This window comes from Nomia melanderi, chromosome 11 (genome assembly GCF_051020985.1).
Source record: "Nomia melanderi isolate GNS246 chromosome 11, iyNomMela1, whole genome shotgun sequence".
Lineage (NCBI taxonomy): Eukaryota > Metazoa > Arthropoda > Insecta > Hymenoptera > Halictidae > Nomia > Nomia melanderi.
In genome coordinates, this window is record NC_135009.1 from 7,329,058 (window position 1) to 7,347,842 (window position 18,785).

Consider the following 18,785-nt stretch of genomic DNA (forward strand, 5'->3'; position numbering starts at 1 on the left):
TTCCATCCGTGTCCCTCCTCCTCCCTTTACCCTGTGCATCCGTAACGCTCCGTAATCCGTCTCTCCCGATGTGCCCTTGCTCGGACTGTTTGGAACGGGATGGGAGTTGCGTACCCTCTTCCCAGAGAGTTTCTTTTCCCCTTCCCTCATATTTTTTTCTTGGATCCTCGACCATAGAGAAAGAGAGAGAGGAGACGAGGGACTCTCGCCCTCCCTTTAAAGCGCAATCAATTGTCGAGCGAAGTGCTGCGCAACCCTACACAACCGACGATGCACAAAAGCAAAAATCGCGAGTGTGCGTAGCGACGTTCGGCTTCTCGGTCCGTGCGCGGCATTGCGCAACCATGGAATATACAAAGGCAACATAGATGGCGTGCCGCGGGTACGCAGCTTATGGCACGTCCCCTCCTTTTCCTTCTTTTCCCCGCATAAGCAATGTTCTCCTTTGTTCTTCGTCGTCATCATTGCTGCTGTAGTTTGCGCTTTTACAGTAACCTCCTTGATCTCCTTTCTATATGAGACTCTCGACAGTTTCTTAGTCTCGAATAACGTCGAATTCAATATAGAATGATTAAAATGATGAATTCACGAATACGACATACTGATTAATGTAGCGATATTTATTTTGGGATTCTCTCTTTCCGTATTTCGTCGCATCGTTCAATGAGTTAAAAGCTGATACCGATAAATACCGGTACGATGACTAGCTTAGGGAAGGGTATCTATTACGCAATGTAAATACTAGCGGTATTCATATTATATCTCGTTACCTTAATTAAAACGCTGGTCACGTCACCGGCAATGGTTCCGCGAAGTCAACGAAGTTACCACTCTTCAAGCATCTTCAATACAATATATCGCTACATATGAGTATTATAGATCATTTATATGCTAGCACATGTTAAAAAACGGGTTCTATGGCTTGACGAACGATGAAAATTGAATGGCACTTCGCGCTGCATGAGTCCGAGGAAACCGTTTTTAATGGCCTGAACGCGAAGATGTGGTTCCGTAAGATAAATAAAAGACGCGTAAAAGCGGTATGGTAGCCAAGAGATGGCGTCGAGCTAATTAAAGCTGCGCAAGAATGTGATAAGAGGAGGGTGAGCGCGCATGAAGCGGCAACGCAACCGATCGAAAGATACGGGAGAACGATGAGGCCACTGATTCGTGTTTCTCATTATGCGGGCCGTCCATCGTGGTCACGGCAGCATCGAAAGCAGGGCGTGGCGCGTTCCACGTGGATCTATATCGAATGGTACGTCGTTTGTCCTCCGAAAAATCCGCTATCGAGAATCGGAACCGCTCCCGTAGCGCATGGCATTCTCTCGTGAATCGCTAGAATGCCGTGCATCTGTACCGCGCCAGCTTCGCGAGCCATTCGATTCCCCTCCCGAACCTAACTCCCGTGTTTGAGGTTAAAAAGGCGCCGCATAGGTTAAGAAACGGTAACGCGCGCCGATCCACGAACGATGATCGAATTCGATCGCTAGACATTAACCATAAACGCGCAACGTTTGACTATTAACACGTCCTCTATAAGCGTCACGCATATATCGATCTCACATCTTACGTAGACTGATAAATTAATTGCACGTGTATCGCCATTTAAAGTCATGATGTATGATATGATCTTAGGAAGTCGGGTTCTCCATTAAATTTTCGTAAACTTTCCTGGGGAGGATGCAGTGCAATTAGTAGAATATTGTAACCAATTACAGCCTGAATGAATATTACTTCATGCGTCGCTAATCAGTGTTTATTGATCGAAAACGCTTCGGAATCGATCCGGGCGTAACGCCATTCCCATCGTTAGCGCGGGCCATATATTCGTAACGGTCCGATTTGAACGTTCAAACGTTCGCGATAAATTCCTCCGTCGTTTCGTAACTTGTACAGCGAGCAGGGCTGCAAACCTTTCGGTCTTGTAAATGCAGAATAATCGACGTGTTCGTGTAACGGCACGTGCGATATGTATCGCTATTGGATCTTCTTTCGTCCAACGGTTACGTATCGAAACGGGATCGCAATGGTCGTTCCAATGGTCATTACCACGGCAGTTTATACGGTTTACGTATTGTGCGCCAGTTCAAATGTCATGGCTAACAGATTGTTTAATAGATTCGCGTGTTAATGAATTATTCGGTGGAAAAGGTGCACGACGTGGTTCGATCGTTTAAAAGTGTCTGGCAGGTGGAGAACGTTCGACCGGTCTCTATGTGGCGCGCAGCGTCTCGAGAGAGACCGAGAGCCGAGTTCGAACAGCGCCCAGCTTGGAAAAAGTGACCATTTTATATCTCGGTAACTAATCACGATATCGACGTGAAACTTTTCATGGATTGTTCTTTGCCATGTTTCATGCTTATTTATGGAAATCTTGACTTAAATCGATGCGTGGTTCTCGAGATAATTGACATTTTTAGTCGGACTGGCGAAGACACCTTCAATGCGTTCGCCAGTAATATACGGTGTCATATTTCAATGTCGCGCGTTACAATACATAAAGATTGAACTGTTTTCAGTATTCTTCCTAAAAAATGAGAAGATTAACTCTAGAAACAATTATATCATAATATACTCTGAATTTTTTTATTTTGACCTTTTTTCAAACATCATTCGCCATTATTCCCTGTTTTTACTTTCTGCAATGTCATTAAAGTATTTTCGTTAAAATTTTAATTAATAACAATATTTGAAATTTTAATTGTCGATGATTTTTTTGCCGATTTCATTCTGTCTCCGACTTCTAAACATTTTCAACGGAAAACGTAATAATTATGTATAAAAGTCGTGGTCGATCGATAACAGTTAAAAGATTAATCGTGCTCCGTTTACTCTGATAGGGTTACACCTAGGTTCAATTATGGGAGAAACGATAATCCACAAGATCTATTTCTCGCTGTGTTTTAAATCTGTTATTTATATACCTACATACGTATATTTTAGCTATTTCTTCTGCTTTTCATTTAAGTTGACGTGGATTATCGAAGCGGTGATTGGTTGAAGTTACCTCAATATTCAAATAGTTAAATCCGTTCCGCGGATCACCAGTGACCCACACTGCACTTTATGAGGAAAGCCCAAATTAACTACGAACCGCGATTCTTGATTCGGCCGTATGAATAAAATTACCAGTCTCGAGTTTAATTTGACTGTTCGTCATCTTTCAGTTTCTAAAAATACCCTAGATACCTTCCTCATTGGAGTGTGGGACATTTTAAGCTTCATGTTCACGGAGCGGTCTATCTTTCTGATTCGTTTCTCAGAACAGAAGAGAATAAAAATCGTCGCTAAAAAATTTTCTTGGATCGCTCAATCGTTCGACAAAGAAAAATTGTCGGTTACAAAGAAAGTGAACTAATACATGTACATTATAAATGTGCTGTTCCCTTTCTGTAGTGGCACGTTTGGATCTTCGCAAGTGATTTAAGCGAGAAACTTATCGGCAGCTTGCTTATGTTTCGTTTACATCGCTATAATCCGCGATAGGTCAGCGAAGTGCGATCATATTAAAGGAATATCATATTCTTACATTTCAATGAAAGTTCGATTCCGTTCCAGATCAAATTAACCTGAACGAGTGCGCGACTAATAAATCGCTATTCATAGATCGGATTCCATTACTTCTCTCCGAGATTCGCATTACCTGGCTGATGTCGAAAACGTTAAATGCTCCGGTATAAGGCGAGCCATTTTTAAGCTTAAAATCGATGGATTATGTAAATCATGCGTGCGTACGGCGCCCGCTAGAAAGTTTTATCAGAAATGATAATTCAGGCTTTTCCGCGGGAGTAACGGAGCTTTCGATCGCGTGTTCGTAAAGCGATCGCTAAATCGCGGACGGTGCATAAGTGTATTAATTTTTATGATTTGTTTTATATAGACTAGAACGAATGGGAACTTAGTTTACTTTATTAACGAGAAAGAAAAAAATCGTAGGCTGAATGCCGAAGTAGGATATCGATCGGTAGTCATTTTCGCAATTAAACTTTCGAATGATGCGTTTTTAAATTCATTATTCCGAACCGAAAGGATTGTAAGTACTTTTACCATTTTACCGTTAATCGGAAAGTCGAGTTTCAATTAAAAATTTGAGAGCCGCTGATTGATTATGGAACCTGAAAATCGGCAAGTCGCTGCATGAATCGTGGCCTTTTACCGCCGACAAGAATGATTTAGTACCGATCCGTAAACCGGGCCTCGATTATCCAACGAATCCCGATTTAACCGGACTGCCTCGGTCCTGATTAAGTCGTTTAATCGGGCTCCCAGCGCACTTCCATCGAAACAATACACACGCGCGCGTATTTTGCAGTCAAAGAGAACCTCATTAAATCTCTTCCTGCCGGGGCGTACAAAGCGTGGCTCAACTTTTTCTCTTTTTCGTCCCTCTTACCCGGCACGCCGCGTATTAAAACGTTTCAATACCAAGCATCTGGTGAAGGCGCACAGCCCGTTGCAATAATTTCGGCGGGATCGTAACGTGAAAATGCGCAAACGAAGATGTTCTCATTTCAGCTTCAATGCGCCGATTAAGCATGCGACTCGTTTCATGTTTGTGTTACACGAGATACAGGGATAATGGACTGTAAAGATAGATCGCGGGGCACGGATATGAGCCGCCATTTATACGTATCCAGTAGCTACTATTTAAGCTTGCGAAAAGCGTTCTTCTTACGATGCAGATTTAATTATTAGACTTAGAATCTTGCATGTTTACACGACTTACTAAAAGTGAGCATTAACGTTTAACAAAACTTTTATTGCAATTATTAGAATTTGGTAGTATCGATACAGGTCTCTGTAAATTAATGTTTACACATATCATTCTGAGCTTTTATAATAACGTTTTTCATTCCTTATTCAGCGTCATTCCAATCGTGCTTAAAAGAAGGAACGCATGTGGAATTCAAAGTGTATTGCATTCTTATTAAAAAAAGGTAGTAACTATAATTAATAAATATTGAAATTAGCAGAGACTGAAATGAGCAGTATGAAACAGGATTTTAGAAAATCCTCGTTAGTGTAAATCGCAAAACATCGTTTTGAATTTTGCAGTCACATGGAAATCACCCTTAAAGGATTGCACTGCAAGTTCGTATCATTAAAAGGATTTGTAAGGGCGCTTTCCCTTTTTGTCGTGCTTCCCGCACTCCCGTGCGACGTAACTGCATAAAATTCTAATAACCTATCTTAAAAACGTTTATGAGTTTCTTTGAAAACCATATTCGGTTATACAACTACTATGAAATATTCTTGTTACAACAAATCGAATAATCTTCTTTAGGACTCTCTAAACAGGATATATTACTCTGAAATACCAAACTTAAGTATCGAATTTTTGAAAGTGCTTCCGTCAAGTTTTCCGCGATTTCGTGCCCCATCAAAATAAATCTTTTCAATGATGTAATGAAAATCCGTTTTGGAACCTCTCAACACTTCGACTGTCACATCGTTCACCCCGGAATTTGGGTCGAATAGGATATTTCTCATTTTTCAGTTTTTCTCTTATAAAACAAAGATTTTTAAGTTTAAAAAAATCTTTTTTTGTTATTATAGCTGAACGTGTATTAACAACAAATTTATGAAAAAAATGTTCATTTTAAGTTTTAACTATTAATTTTTCACTTTTAAATTTGAACTAATCCGATTCGCCTCGGTCAACTCTACTATTCTCTTCTTACCTTCATTTAGAATTTTAAAATCAAACCTACATGAAGTCTAAAATAATAATTACCACGACGAACCTTGATCTTTCCGTTCGTGTTTTGTTAATCGAATTTCGTCGATTTTAGGGGATCTTCCTGTTTCATCAATAAACATAAACGAAGGGTTGCGGCTGGTCAGCCAATAATTTTGCACAAGCGTAACGCGATTTCCCTTTGCTTTCAGGTGATGATAGTGACAACAGTCAAAGTGATCGCGCGGTGGTTTTCCTTTGGCGGCGATTCATCAAGTTACGCGGCCAGACACCCGGTAGACGAGCACCTACCCACGTAAGTTCGATTATTAATTCAGCGGCGCGGCGCAGAGGCTTGGTGCAATGCACCGAGCTCTTTATACGGAGTGGCGGGCCGGTGCTCGTGTGCGAACACGCGCCGCGACGGATGTGTGTTAGTACGCGTATGTGCACGACTCGCCGCGATGTTACAACCGTACGACTGAGCGTATACGTCGCCGCGTTATCGGGCCCGTGTTATCGCGTGAACTCCTCTCACGGCTCTAAAATATGGCTCGGCTGCCCCCGCGCCACGCGGATCCCGCGTACACATGAAAATCCTCACGACGTTCGACAGCTAGCTGATTAGCCGAAGACTATCGTCTTCTTCGCCTGTTCGGCTTTTCACTCTACCGAGCTTCGTGGTTCCATTGACGTTAATTGGAGCACAGAAGCTTTCGTCCGTGTCTCCGGATGCTCGAGACGAATGCTAGGTGGGCTGGTTACGTTGCACCGTCGCCTTTTAATCAGCCCGTATGGCTGGGACTGAAAACTCGCTTGACTTTTCTAGCCGCGAGGAATTTTATCCTTGGGCACTTTCTTTGCCGATATGGATTCGTTGAACCAGTCCAGTTCGGAGCAGACCGTCTACTGAATTTCAGGCAGTTGGGTATAGCAAACGATACGTAAAATTTTCAGTTTCAATCGTTAGGAGTTTCTATTATTTAGAGAAAGAAGTTTGATAAAAAGGAGATGAAAGTATTGAATGCAGGGAAGAATATAAGTATTTGAATACAAAATTCATTTGGTTTCTATAATTCATCACTAAATGATTATTATGCAGCTGGTTTTTACTCTTTCTGTGTGGTATTAACAGTGTTTTTATGGTAGCTTTATACCAAGCAAAGCTTTTAATCGGAAGCATACTTGATGTTTAGTTTTTTTTTTAATGCTACAGAAAACTGCGGATTCTTATGTGAAATTCATAGTGAACGCGTAGATTCAAGGCGTAATACTGCACTGAGTAATATAAAATCAATAATAGATCAATAGTAAATGATTACAAGACACTGACGATTATTTTAACGATACGGATGATATGAAAGATGTAGATCGTAATTACCTTCATGATGTAGGATGATAAATGTTCATGTGTTTGATTAATTAAAGGATCATGCGAAACACAAATGATAGCAGTATATAATTGTTAGCACCGCAAGTAGATTTTGGATACAACAGAAAGTTAATTTGCTTTCTGTGTATGTACAAGAACGCCTGAAGAACCTGTCGAACGTTGATGGGAGCGGAATTCGCTGGAAGATATGAAGAAATTGTAATAACACCGATTAGCTAACCAGTTGTATACTTACTTCTCCTTTATTCAGAAATGAACGGTACCTTACCTTATAATGCGTTCGTTTGGATAATTAGACTATCGGTTTTTATTCAGCCGTGCTGGATTCATATTTTCTGTTTTACTTAATGAAACCATTAACAAGAAGGAACGAGTTTCCGGATCGTATGAATGCGTACGTGCCACGCAGCCCGGCAATCGTTAATAAATATGTTTCCTCAACAATATATCTAGAACTAGCCTCGCAAAGCGTTTTCATAAAAAGTACACTTACCGCTTCGTTAATAATTAAACAGTTGTACTTCTTCCTTCATACGTATATTCTTACAATATTCGTAAACTGAACCATTCATTGAACAATTTAAATTCATGAGTGGCACTATTTCCAAAATATTCATTTATCACCTATTTTTCGTCGTTCAATAATGCTTTCTCCGATGTTTGGTTAGAGATAAAACACGCCTCAACCCTGCTACAATCTTCGAATCTCCTTCCACCCAATGAAGTTTCCATTTTTCGACTCGTATATTACATTCGTTTAGACTCCTCCCACTTAGCAACGCGCTTACTTTATCAAGAATGCTTCCGAATTTAGAAAAAAAAACATGAAAGAATCAAATGCGCGCAAATGTAACTTTCATGATAACTAAATTTCAAAGAATCGAAACGCTTTCACGGCAACACTTGAATGAAAATGGCATTTATAAGTGTCCTCGGGCATGAAGGGTTAACTAACACGCAAAGTCTTAGTAGCCCGAGGCGGCGGACGGGTTTCGGGTGGCACCTGAAATTTACGAATGTCGAAAACGGCTGCTGGCTGGCAGCTAGCCTCGCGCTGAGCAAAGCGTGGGAGGAAGCCGAGGACGTTCCTTTTTGTTGTACGAAGAATGTCGCGTGAGCGCGCGCGTGCACATACGTGTATGCGGTGGTCCGGCTTGTTGGCGCACGGCTATAGTTCACGATAAATAGAGAGAACGCACGGCGACAAGCGATAAATGCCGTCCCGTTGTATCAGCGCCGAAGTGGCGTCATACTTGTCCGATTTTGAAGTGATCGTTCCGCGACCCGGGCGGGGTAAGCGTCTTCGCATCACGAATATCATCGCGATATAGTCCTTGTCCGGCTGAACTAAATTTTCATACAATAGCAAATTTCTCGGTTGCATTTCTGTATTCTATATCAGTTCACCAATTTTCTGTTAGCTATTTCCCATCTGCTTCATTTTCTTCTTCACTTTTAAGTTTATCATTTTTCGATCATTCCTGTTTCGTTAACCTTTAGAGGGCTGGAATTCTGTCGTAACAGTTGATTTTTAGGAAAGATGTGTACAGAACATTAAGAGGAGTTTTGCCGGTCGTCTAAAGGTTAAAATTATTGAATGAAAGTTACTCGAAGAATAGTTCCGGTTATGGACAAATTAAAGATGCTTCTTTAATTACCATATTTATTATTCCATCATCAAATTCATGGTATTCGCGGGTTAGTGAACGCAAATTGTGCAGACTCACCGATTCTGATCAGATCCTCGCGTTTTCCATCGAATCTCTGATTAATTACATCCACGCAGCCGATTCATGACGATATTAGCTGAGCCGGATCATTCGAAATTCGCGGAATAACTGAAATTCGTAATCCATTACGGATAATCGGTGAATAGCTGAATGAGACCAGATCCGACTGCGCTTTCCACAAGAAATATCTCGTTAATTATTATATTCCTAGTGTTTCTTTGCGAGTTTTGTTCAAGACAGCGAACGAATCTTTGTTTGCATCGTGCTGGAAATTTAAGAGCTAGCCAGAATGCGTCTTTTCAAGTAAACAAAGGTAATTCTCCGTCATCGTCAGCTCTTCTAGTATGAATCAAAAGTAAAACAAACCTCACGGTCTTTCCACGATTAACGCTTATAGTAACTGAAAAAAAACAACATAAAGCTGCGTTAAACATCCATTAATTAGAAAGTAATATACAATTTCAAATTCTTCCAATTTCTCGATGCCTTCCATTGAAAGGAATTAAGGGGAGCACTCGTGCGGAGACTCCATTGTTTCGTCAAACGTTCAGACATTCTAATGAAAGAGAAATTTGAAGAATTGAAAATGATCCGTCCAATGAATTATCGTCGATGATTAGATGAAGTATCAATTAGAAGAGTGAAACGGTCGCAAATTATATGTCCGCGCAGCAACGGCCAGGTTTTCCTGCGCCCTTCCTGGAACCGAGGATCTGTCTCGGCTTAACTCAGGTACATCTTGCAGGAGCCAGAGGCGGCCTACGACTTGTTGCTCGACTTTCAACCCGGCTCGGTGGGTCCTACCATTTTGTTAGCTGGCAGGTTCTGGGGCCTTCCCTCGGAACACGTCCGAGCACGAATACGGCAGACCGGCTTCACACTGTGCCAATATTTTGTGTTGCTTCGACTCGGTCTATTCTCCACCCCCATTCTCTACGCTGTTCCTCTATCCCGGCGATATTTCCTTTCCAACATTTGATTCCCTCCGATCCTTCCGTCCAACTATTGGGACGACCAGAGTCTTCTTGTTTTTCTCCTTACAATATGGCTCCGGACTTTTCAACAATTTTCAATGACATTCAAGTTTATCGAGAATTCGATAATAAAGAAGACTTGAAACGAAGTAGGAAGTTGTACAGGAAAGTAGTTGCTGCAATGACAATCTGCGCAGTTCGAAATGTGGTAGCTCCGCTTGCAGAGTTATCACCATCTATTAGAATTATTCAAATTTTTCTCTTTTTCTCGTTTAGTACTTTCTACTCTCTCGTGTCGATTATACTTAAGAAGCGAACGAACTGAAGAGAGATAATAATCACATTTTATGTTATCTCAAATGTGTTTACTAAGCGAGGATTATTATGCATTAATTCCTTCGTTTCGCTATTCCCAGACAATTCGGTTAATTAGGAACTGTCCAAGAGAAAAATCCGTTGCTAACTAAAAACATCAAGTTTTCCTGAAACTCTTAAAAGTCTAATTCTAGGTTATAACCATTAGGTCTGGCTACCATTTTCGACAACGCGATCGATTCGCATCCAGTATTTACCGATAGCTGCTCTGGTATCCTAACAAATAGCCATAGGCTTGATTCGCCGAACCACGATAAACACGAATTAATTTTCTTGTTAACGATCTGGGGGTAGTTTCTGGATCTCGGTTTGGTTATGCCCGCGGAACGCGAGCCGTCAGTTGAGCGTTTTCGCTCGCCAGGTCGCGATTGATAAAACCGCGCGGCGGGCGGCTTTCTACGTCTTAAATTTCACGTATCCTAGCGCACGGTGGCTGTGGCGGTCTTTACAACAGGCCGTTCTATTTTTGATTTCGAGCCGTAAACCTGCGTAAATCCGCCACACCCTCCTTTTGTTCGCAGACAGAAACCGCGGCGCCCGTTGATTTACGTCCTCCTTAAGTACAAACAGGTCCCCGGTTAAGCGCGATTAATCGATCCAGTTGCTCGTTAAACACTGTTGGATCTTTTCTTATCAGCGTTCGACTCCATTGGTCTTTATACCCGACTAAATTTCGACCTTCTCGTTTCGATCGTTTCTACTCTCGTTACAATCCAATTTTCTTGATTATCGCTATCCCATCTGGTTATAAGTTGACGAGAAACAATATTTCGTAAGAAACTATCGATATTTATGGAAGAAAACCGATATTTCGAGGGAACACGGGTGGCCAATTGTCTTTCCAGAAAATCGCTATAACTCCGATGTTTCCAGATCGATCGTTATGAAATTTGAAACTTAAGACGGCGAAATGGTACAGAATCGGACATGACAAGAATTATCCGGATATGTTCAGTAGAAGCGGAGATATAAAAGTGCAGTTTTCGGTCTGCGCGTCGACGCACGTAATTCCGTACCGTGTCTGCGCAGGTTGCCTGCCTCTCTCGAGCCCAGTGGAACTTTCCATGACACGAGACCCGACGACCTCGACGTCGGTATCGATATCTCGAGGTGAGATCATCGGTTAGATCGATTCCCGCGGGCTTTTCGCGAATTAGACTATTCGCTTTTGTGGAAACTCGATTTAAACGATTCGCACGGTGTCTTTATTAAATGAACAAGACAACGAACATTTCTTTACATTGGACTTCACGTCCCTAGCCGCAATGTCGGTTCACTTTTCCCAAAATGCTGCGTTTTTGTTCAAAAATTGAACCCATCATTGCTCACAATGATATATTGATGACGTTATTTAACTTTTATAACCCTTCTCGCTTTAATTATCGTATGAAACTTCATAAAACGTTTTAATTCATTGATCTAATACTAGGCTCTTCATCTTTATTTGCCCAAAGCAACTGAACAAAACGCAATGAAACGGTTAGTACCGCCAAGAGAAACGATTCGAGCATTGATACTAGTTTCAATCTAGCGAATCTTTTCAACGACGAAGCTGTTATAGTCTGAAGACTCCAATGTATCCAGAATTGCATCATAAAAATCGACGTTCGCGGTCTGTCGAATGGCACCGTGGCGCCAGAGGAACGAGCTAGCGAGCAGACTCGCTTCACCATAGAATTCCAAAGACCAATCGGCGTCTCACGGCGAGCCCGCTTCCGCTGTGGGCACCGGGGCTCGGCTTCTCGCCGCTTCTGTCCGTGGTCCGCGAGGATTCCGTCGCGTCGTACTCGCCTCTTTTGCCCGCGCGCGCGGTTATACGACGGGGGGAACCTGTTTCGGCCGCGTTACCGCTACCGGCGAATTAACGCGCCGCCCGATTCCCGAAATCCTGTCGCTCCGGTCGCGGCGCGCTTCGATCCGATCCTCCCGGGGTTCTCCGACCTCCGCGGCCCTTCATCCCCGCAGCGTTGCTCCGTTCGCCGGGGTCTCCTCCCTTCGGCGTTTAGGGGAAAAAAAACAACCCTATCGGGAGGCGACGTTGCAAAATCCGAAGTTTCAATGAGAGAGGAGACAGCCTGGCCTGTGTATCTAGAAGGGGAGGGAGAGAGAGAGAGTGAGAGGGGGGGTGAGAGGGGGGGGGGAGAGAGAGTGAGAGAGGGGGGAGAGTGTGTGTGTGTGTGTGTGAGAGAGAGAGAGAGAGAGAGAGAGAGAGAGAGAGGGAGAGAGAGAGAGAGAGGGAGAGAGAGAGAGAGAGAGAGAGAGAGAGAGAGAGAGAGAGAGAGAGAGAGAGAGAGAGAGAGAGAGAGAGAGAGAGAGAGAGAGAGAGAGAGAGAGAGAGAGAGAGAGAGAGAGAGAGAGAGAGAGAGAGAGAGAGAGAGAGAGAGAGAGAGAGAGAGAGAGAGAGAGAGAGAGAGAGAGAGAGCACGGCCGAGGGTGAAACCGAGAAAGACAGTCGGGGTAGGAAGAAGGGAAACGAAGACAGAGAGAGGGTTGGAGACCGTACACCCACCCGGGACGATAATTCTCGTCACCATGGAAACACCCCCAAGGCGTCCCTGTGTCAGTCCACCCCCGCACCCCACAAACACCAGCAGCCGACCCTCTGCCTCGCCCCTCCCTCCGCGCGTCTCTTCATCCAACAGCAGCCCCCCTCCTGGAAAACCCCCTTTCGCGAGTCCACCAGGAACTCGTATCGATCCGCAGACGAGAGTTCGAGGTCCTACGTATTCTACCGGGGGAGAGTGTTACTGACAACAGGATCGTCCGTAGCTTTCTCCCCCCCCCCCCCCCCCTCTCTCTCTCGCTCTCTCTCGCCCACGTCCACCCCGTCTACGTGTTTAATCTCTTTGTTCGTCGCGAGGCGGTTTTCGCGATATCCTTCTTCCACGTGATCCAGGAACACCGTGCACGAACCACGCAGACCCTGGCTACCTCCCGCCCCTTCTGCCCCTTGGTTTCCTCGGTATCAACGACTCGGCGCGGTTTGCCTCGGGAAGGGGTCTGTCCTTAAGATCGGCGATGTTTACGCTGCTTGGCCGCGAACCTTCCGCTCCGTTCCGTTTCGTGTACTCCTATTTTTAGAGTCTCTCTCTCGGCTATCGGCCACCGCCGCTGCGGAACGTCTCTCCCTTTAATTCTTCCCTCGCTCAATAGGGTCGCTCTTCCACGGACGACCTTGAGGAATTTCTGGCCCGAAGGCGTCCAAGAGCACACGTTCCATGGACGCTGATCGCGTACCTGATTGGTTTTGCCGATCGAGGGGACTTGGTCGCGGCTACCTAGATTCCAAAAGCATCTTCCTCTTTCTCTTTGTTGTCTCTTTATTTTTTTTCTCTTCCAGCTTTGAAAAGTGAAAAGAGGAGGAACTGATGTAAATGAGAGATTCGGTAAAATCCAGCGTGTTTTCTTTCTCTTTCTCCATGAAAAGCCACGCGTAACAAGCTCTAACCTCTCTACCCCTCTCACTGTTGATTCCCACCTCCCTGCCGGTGAATCCCTGTACCCACCCCCTTCGTCACCCCTGTGGCGGACGGTGCCCTCTTCTGACTACTCTCTTTTCGCTCCTCTTTCTATCTTTACCCGAGTAGCGGGATTCTAGTACAGTCGGCCGGTTCGGGTCGCTCCCGTTCCTCCTCGTCGTTCGTGGATGCGGAGGCTCAGCACGGAGGTAACGACGAGTTACCGGTGCAACGAGCATCCCGTGATTGATCGGTATTTAGAGTCGTTGCTTTTCCTGTTCATCCCCCCATCGTCCTTTTATTTGCCCTTGATGAAATCTCTTTCGTTTAGTTTCGTGCGAGACTTCTCCGCCAATTGAGAATTAACTTACGTTTGTTGATCGTTGCATGGAATATTACCAAATGAACTGAGAATAGGAATTTCTGAACGAGTTTGTATATGCGTATGTTATTTTTTATATGACAGAACAATTTGTTTGCAATGTCTGTTTCCATGGAGTTACTACTGTGCTTTAGCTTGGATAAAAATAAATTGAAATATGCATTCGTATTTTTGCATTGGTTGAGTAGATAAATTAGTGAATAAAATTGTTCATGATATTTGCAAGTTAAAATTACGAATTTACCTAGATATCGGCAGTCTGTGCAGTAAAGACATTGAAGAAGTAGTAAGATAGGAGCACTCGTAGAATTTTAAATTCTTTTGTCGCTGTTAGAAAATGGAAATGACATTTCTCTTTAGTTTTGTTGAGAACAAGCATAAAAATCAGCAGTAAAATCCGTGGTCTAGGTACTCATCAGGCTTAGTCATTTTTCAGCTGAGATCGAAACAACGTGCCGTTGCATATTTTTAAATCGAGAGTGCGAGTTGATGATGCAATTCCCTGTCTGTAACTCTAGTAACGCTGTTGCAGTTGGAAATGATGAATCTCGTCATTTTTCTGAATTTTCTGTGGTTCATATTGTGCGCAAACGTTTCCTTAATAGTGATAATTATGCAGTTAGTAAAAGAATATTATTCTCAGTCTCTCTCCAAAGCATACGCGTGTAATTTTATGAAAAAACAAATTTCTTCGAGTCTCATTAGATTCGAAACTGTATTTGGAATTATTGGAAGTTTGTAGCAGCTTTTCAAACCGCGACCATACATGCATTGTTGTTTCTCTTCAGATAAGAAACGGGAAATAGCGATGATGTAATCCACCGACTGCATGGCTTCAGCAATTCTGTGAGAGATAATGGATCCTCGTTTCAAACTCCATGCTGAGTAACATTTTTGTATCTCCCATTGAATTTGAGATTGCGCTCGAAATTGCTGCAGTTCGCTGCAACTTTTTCATATCGCGAATGATTACGCACCGTTTCGAGATCGTAAGTGGGCGTTGATGATGTAATCCCTGCCTCCGGCAACTATGTCAGAGATGATGGATCCGAAACTTCTTTCGAATTACATAGAAACCTCCGAGTTTTGACTTTTAAACGTTGAAAACCGACGAAAGGCAATTTTTAGCAGCAGAAGGTGACACTCTTTCACTTCATTTTTTAGAAGTTTAGAATTGATCGAAGAAATTCGCGTTTCCTCGGTCGAAATTAGATGAAAATCGCAGTTGAATCCGACTTGCAATAAATTCAATATCACGTGGACGCAAAACCTGCACCCGTAAAAACAGGCGACACTTTAAATTACAAAGACACGCGCAACGTTCGCGTTTTATATATTTCTCAAAACTATGTAATAAAATATTCCCAAATTCTCTACCGAGCGACATTTCAATCCCATTTTTAACCATAGAACACAATGGCGAAATTTCCGAGTAAACTCGCTCGACACCCCGTATATTAAATCCCACGCCAGCCGTCGAGCGACTTTCGTATCACGCGAAGATCGTAACAGTAAAATCTATGAAATATCGAGTCGCGCTGTGTTAACCGTGCTCCGCGAATTTGTCCCGCCGATGCTCGCTACCCTGTGTAACAAAATCATCGATGCCTGGCGAGTCTGCGAATACTCGCTCTGATTAATTACGGTGTCGGCCACAGGTAACCAACACACAGTGCCTACTCGACACGATTCGACTTTCTATTTGCCAATTTATACACGCACTCTGTGAAACACATTAACCCTTTACAGCCTTGTGTCCTGTCGGGTTCAATTTTATTCCAATAATTATGTATTTTACAAATATTTGTTACAATTGTTTCCTATCAAAGGTTTTCGAACAAACTAGTAAAATAAGAACATTCAAATTACATTTGAATCAAATAATTGATAGACTGTCCATAATAAAGAACCAGGAATACTTCCATCTACAAAAGATTAAAATTTTAAGATTAAAAATTCATATCATAATCCAAAGAATCTCGATACCCAACAATCTGCGTTACTAGAGAAGAGACACCTAAAAGATGTGCACTGTCTAATTGGTCAGCGTTAGAGGCACGCCTCTTCTCAAGCATTTTCGGCGCCAATTCGTCAATAGGTACAGTCACATAGCAATCATTCAATAGAATAAGCAGAACAAAAGTCCCATCTTGTTATGCCATCTCGGTTGACTTCCCTCTATCAACGCACCCTACGAATCCCGAGATTCCGCAGCGGTTGACCACGATGCATCAGTACCTACACCATCCATTGAAACTTGTAATAGAAAGTTTCAGAAAATTCGAACTGACGCACGCTGACACATCTCTCCTTTACGAGAGCCAAGCTAAAACTCGCGATGCATCCGCGAGATGCACACTGTCAGTCGTCACGCTCACCAAGCTGGCCGGCGCGCGTGCACGTGCAAGCGGGTACACCGCGTAGCGCAGCCGACCGTACGATATTCTTCATCTACGAGGAGAGACCGCGAGAAGAGGCCTTCGGCTCTTTCGCCGGTCCTCTATCGCGTTGCATTCTCTTCTCTTTCTCTCTTTCTTCCGCTTTGATTGTCCACCGTCTCTCTCCTCCTCTCTCTTGTTCCCCAGTTCCTCCAGTACCGCGAGTTTCTTCTCCTCTCTTTTCTCTTCTTTCAGTGTCTCGCGCCTCTTTCCTTCGCTTCACCTTTCGTCTCTTTCCACGCAACGTAAAGCTGCATAAGCCTGTCCTCTTTGCTTCGAAGAGTATAGACGTTTCGGCCGCGAAGACCCGTCCGTCCTTCTCTAGCGGACGTTCATGGTTGCGATAAAGAAACTGTTGCTTGTCTTCTTCTAGCTGCCGTCCTACCTTCGGCATACGTCTCGCTCGCTTTCACCGAGCACGACATGCACCGTTCCGTTTGCGGGATCCTACTACAGCGACGTGCACCAGGGACGCGCCGCGCTATTGCACACGCATCGGGCGCCGACCAACAGGTACGATCCGACAAGGGGATTTCTTTGGTGATACCTACCCGGTTCATGATTTCTGGGCCGTTGATAGGCGATACGCGCCGACTATCCCTTAACCCTCCATGGCGGTTGGCTGTTTTCATCTATAACAGGATTTGTACGCAGGTTTTAACGCTAAACACACTAACACTTTGTATGTACCTATAACCTACTGTAATCAGTCAAACAACTAGTTATAAGGTAAAGGTAAATAAGTTAAACGATATATATTTCTTATTGGAAACAGAAACGGAAAGAAAGACAAAAATTGAAAATTGATTAACCTTTTCTCTACAATGGTCGAGATATCTCGGTTCCACAATGTCAAACAAACGATGATATGGTCGAGATATCTCGTCATCATTGATGTCGCACGTACGATGTTATCATGGTGACGAGATATCTCGTCTATAGTATCATTTGTTCGACAACGTGGAACCGAGGTGTCTCATCCATTCTAGAGAAAGGGTTAATCGAATATTATAGGGATTGATTTAATGGTAATTAAACATAGAAAAACGGAGAACATTAAATCAAATTTTAAAACCGGCCATTTGACCGTTCGCGGTACATTTAGTGTTAAGAAAGAATTCTATTTCGAATGCTACACATATTGTTGATTGTATATGTTACAATTATACGTGTACCACACAAATGAATTAATATGTAAGGAAATGTATAGACAAATATGCAAACTGTTAGGATTGGGTGAAAATGATCCAGTTTCCGCTATCTGAGGTTTCATGGCAATTGACGGTATTTGATCCCATGCGAATTTTGTTTGAATGTTATTTTGTTGAGTGCCAGACAATCTTTGTAGATTTTGCTAAGAGCTGAGTTGTTGCAACTAATTATTTTAGTTGAAGGAATTACAGTAATTTGATTTAATTGGAACTGTAGAACAGAGAATGCATGATTTTATATATTCCTGTAAATATAGAAATTTAACTTAACACCAGTTCCAATATTAAAAAAAATATGTACCTTTGCCTTTACATAGTTGGTAAACGAAGTGTTCATTCTATAATTCACAAGAAACTTCGCTTTCAAACGCGTCCTGATCGAAGCAAAATACCTAAGTCTGAGTTTCAACGAAGAACTATGGAATTTTAAGATACATTAGATGTAAAGCGATTCACTGGTTGACACTGTCATTCACGTCGCTCGTCGTCTTCTATCTTTAATTCTGTGAAATATGCATTGGGACCTGGAAAACTCAAGTGAGCCGAGGATCTGTCGATCGAAAATCGAGAAAATCAAACGGCAGCGACGATGAAACCGCGGAGGACAGAAGGAAATCGCTCGTCGTGTTTCCGTCGAAAATATTCGGTGCCGCGGCAACCAGTCGCTGACTGATTCCGAACAAAGAGATCCTGTCGTCGCTGTTTTATCGTTCCCGGAAAATTTTCCATGCCGAAAAGCGAAACGCGAGCCACGGATAAAGGTTTCCAATCTCGAATCGGGAATATTGTTGAAAATCCACGCGGCGTTATCGAGTTTTTCGTTCTTTCTTTCATTCTCGCCATAAAAAATTCTTGCAAACATTATTCATATTTATTCCTAAAAAATATCTTATCCTCCAAAGTATTCTATATCGATTAAACCTACCACAAAGACTCTTGATACTCAGAGAATTCGGAGATCCTTTCTCTATCGACAACGATCAAGTCTTCGATTTTTATTTTTTCAAATAACAATTCTAAGTTGTTTCGGACTCCAAAGGTATACATCTGGCAGAGGAAGGTTGGAAGAACATTCTTCTATTTTTTATTTGAAACGAATTTGCATGATAGCCTTCGTTGAGCGATTTAATGCGTTAAAGTACAC

At 42.9% G+C, this 18,785-nt stretch overlaps 1 long non-coding RNA gene across 5 annotated transcripts in view; it reads left to right on the top strand.

Moving 5' to 3' along the window:
* The window catches only part of LOC116428853 (uncharacterized), a 94,806-nt gene that overhangs the window by 1,597 nt on the left and 74,424 nt on the right, over positions 1-18,785 (top strand). For 3 of the 5 annotated variants that reach the window (XR_004235367.2, XR_004235368.2, XR_004235369.2), the window contains exons 2-3: positions 5,893-5,996; positions 16,804-16,943. This is a non-coding gene — a long non-coding RNA (uncharacterized LOC116428853). Of the gene's footprint in view, positions 1-5,892; positions 5,997-16,803; positions 17,077-18,785 lie in introns of all 5 variants that reach the window. The other 2 variants (XR_012999641.1, XR_012999642.1) reach the window with 2 other exon arrangements.